Genomic DNA, 3754 nt, shown 5'->3' with positions numbered 1-3754 from the left:
ATTTTTGCTGGACTGGATTTTTTACACCATGTCCCATTTGAAGCCCCCCTGATGCGCCCCTAGTGTAGAAACTCCAAAAAAGTGGCCCCATTTTAGAAACTACGGGATAGGGTGACAGCATTGTTGGTACTAGTTTAGGGTACATATGATTTTTGATTGCTCTATAATAAACTTTTTGTGAGACAAGATAACAAGAAATAGCTGTTTTGGCACCGTTTTTATATTTTGTTATTTACAACATTCATCTGACAGGTTAGGTCATGTGATATTTTTATTGAGTAGGTTATTACGGGACGCGGCGATACCTAATATGTATACTTTCTTTCAATTTATGTAAGTTGTACACAATTATTTCATTAAAAAAATATATATATATATATATCATGTTTTAGTGTCTCCATATTCTGAGAGCCATAGTTTTCATTTTTTTGGGTGATTATCTTAGCTAGGGTCAAATTTTTTGCGGGAAGAGTTTGATGGTTTGATTGGCACTATTTTGGGGTGCATATGACTTTTGATCGCTTGCTATTACACTATTTGTGATGTAAGGTGACAAAAAATGGCTTTTTTTACACCGTCTTTTTTTTACGGTATGCACCTGAGGGGTTAGGTCATGTGATATTTTTATAGAGCAGGTTATTACGGACGCGGCGATACCTAATATGTATACTTTTTTATTTATGTAAGTTTACACAATTATTTCATTTTTGAAAAAAAATAAAAATCATGTTTTAAGTGTCTCTATATTCTGAGAGCCAAAGTTTTTTCAGGTTTGGGCGATTATCGTAGGTAGGGTCTAATTTTTTGTGGGATGAGGTGACGGTTTGATTGGTACTATTTGGCATACATACAACTTTTTTGATCACTTTTATTACCTTTTTTGGGAAGTTAGATGGGCAAAATTTCTATTTCATCATAGTTTTTTTATTTATTTTTTTATGGCGTTTACCGTGCAGGTAAAGTAACATGACCGTTTTATATATCAGGTCGCTACGGACGCGGTGAATCAAATATGTGTAGGGATTTTTTTTTTCATTTTTTAAATCAGTGATAAATGTGTTTTTTAGATTTTTACTTTTTTAACTTTTTTTCATTTTTTTGACCCAGACTAACTTGGTTTCTTGAAGATCCAGTGGGTCTGATGTCTGTATATTACAGTACAGTACACTATATATTGTACTGTACTGTATTTTCACTTTACAAAGGTCTGATTAGACTTCTGCCTTTAGCAGAAGTTTAATCAGCACCATGGACAGCCTCTGATTAGTACCATGGACAGCAGGACGCCTGTGAAGGTGTCCGGTTGCCATGGTAACCATCACTCGCTGCCACAGCAGAGCAGCATGGAAGGGGTTAAACGCCTGACATCTGTGCCAGCACAGATGTCAGCAGAGTGTCAGCAATGTGATGACACTCTGCAAACCGCTCGGCTATCCTGAGAGAGGGGCCGGAGGATGAACGCATGCCTGCCCTCCCTGCCACACTCCCCGCACCCCTCCCCCCGCTGCGCCAGCTGACAGATAACAAAGAGGGCAGCAGGGAGGGGGGTTAAACTTTAAAATAAAGGTTATTTGAAGTTTCTGATCCCCACCGTCTGTGACCGCTGGGATCAGAAACTTCTGAAACCGCTGCAAACCGCAGGTCTGAATTGACCTGCGGTTTGCTGCGATCGCCTACATGGGGGGGTCACAGGACCCCCCCTCACATTTAGCCAAGGTGCCTGCCCAATGATTTGAGCAGGCACGGGGTTCCGATCACCACCCGCCGAGCCGCAGTGATTGGAAATACATAGGACATACCGGTACGCCCAGTGTCCTTAACGATCAGGAAATCCGGGCGTACCAGTACGCCCTATGTCCGGAACAGGTTAATCATGAAGCAGATTTGATTATATCAGGTGCAATGACAGAGAACAGCGATTACGCCCCCTTCCCCCCCCCCCCCCCCCCGTCATTGAGCCCTTTAGATGCCACATTAATCACTGATCGCAGCATCTGAGATAAATATTCAGGCTTTTCTGGGGTTGACAATAAAAAAAAAAAATATTATACTTACCTTATCCTTTTGAGCGCAAAGAGGCCGCCGTGGCCATCTTGCTTGAGGATCCAGCATGAAATCTAGCACAAGACATGATGATGTCATCATGTCAGCCGGCGTAGTGACATCACTACGCACAAGATTTCGCACATGATCTTCAAGCTATATGGCCGCAGCGGCCTATTCATACTCAAAAGGATGAGGTAAGTATGAAATTCGGCTTTGCAGCAAATCTATTTTTTTCTGAAATTCATATCGAAGTCCACTTTGTGAACTTCGATTCGCTCAATACTACTTGTAATGAAAAATGGGAAAAACATTCTTTGTGGAGTGAAATTTAAATAAAAACGCAATTTCGCATATTTTTTTTTTTTTTTTGTTTTATAGCATGCACTGTGCACTAAAATAAATGACAACAAAATTCATTTTTATTTATATTCGATCAATTTGGATGTCTAATTCAATTTGATCCAAATAGTTTTTTGATCAATTAACATATAACAAATAGCCCCAAAATTTGGATTTGTTTTAAGCCGAAGTTTTTGTAGAAATTTACTGCAAATTCAATTTGTTTAGAATCAATTTCCTCATCTCTTATGACATCCTATTCTATGGGTCAGTATGATCATGATAACACCACATTTATATAGCTTTTACTAGGTTTTACTACATTACAACAAATTGCATTTGCATCGCCTTATTCTGACATTCAGAACTTTTTTATATTCCCTTATCCTACCAGCAGAACAGATGGGGTTAACCACCCCCCATGGACTGGTAGGACCGGCGGAATTTTTATGAGCCCAAGTAATAATTAAACACTTAAACCTCACCTATAAAGGAGGGAATCACCTCCAGCCCATTGTGTTTTTTTCTGTCCTCCGGTCAGGTGGACTAGGCGGTGCGTTTTTCGGCGTCCTCGGTCCTTTTCCTTGCGGCCGCTGGGCGCCGCCATCTTCCGAATCTGACGTCACTTCCGGAATTTTTTCCTTGCGACGCGATTTTGCATCATTATTGCGATTTTTTTATATATAATCTGCGATTTTCCCTCTGGTTGGAGGTTTTATTGTATTCCTTCCTGGGGGGAAACCTTTTTATTTACTGTTATGTGTTTTCTCCTCTGGGGGCGGGGACTCGGCTCTGAGCCCACTCCCTCCCCTATTTAAGGAAACATTGTGAACCAGGTCGTTCTCTGGCTGCACATGCTTTTTAAGCTAGCTCCCAGAGTCCCATAAGCTGGTGTTCCTCCACTTGTTGGTGCCTTATTTCAGGTCCTCATTTTCAGCTATCCGCCAGTCTGCCTTTTCTTTTACCTTTCTCCTAATACATTTATTGGTTGTTTACAAATGTTTTACTTATCCTTTTTTCTTTTTCCCGCAGTGAGGTCGGTCAACGGTTATTCTAAGCTGAATTTACCTGCACTCGTCAGATCGCAGAAGATAAGCAGCTTGGGGCTTGGTAAGAACCAGCTTGGGAGACTGGTTGGGAATACCTTGTTCCGTTGACTTTAAGAAAAAAAAAAAAGCCTCCACGGGATTCGAATGGCAGAAAGGCTTGGAAACATTTTTCGTGCTATGATTGTAGCGCGCTTATGTAGGATAGCTGTCCCTACTCCAGGTGTGACGGCTGCCGTCCGAGGGTTCAACCTTCCACCGAACCTACGATACAGGATATGTATCAGTGGGTAAAGACCTATGTTGATGGATCCATCAAAGGG

The 3754-nt window shown here is 41.2% G+C and overlaps 1 pseudogene; it reads left to right on the top strand.

Annotated features, from left to right (window-relative positions):
• The first annotated feature begins 3425 nt into the window (after window positions 1-3425).
• On the top strand, window positions 3426-3544 carry LOC120981313 (annotated as a pseudogene).
• Window positions 3545-3754: the final 210 nt, after the last annotated feature.

This window comes from Bufo bufo, chromosome 10 (assembly GCF_905171765.1).
Source record: "Bufo bufo chromosome 10, aBufBuf1.1, whole genome shotgun sequence".
NCBI classification, from domain to species: Eukaryota; Metazoa; Chordata; class Amphibia; order Anura; family Bufonidae; genus Bufo; species Bufo bufo.
Note: the sequence above shows the minus strand (reverse complement) of the source record. Positions and strands in the feature narration are given on the sequence as shown.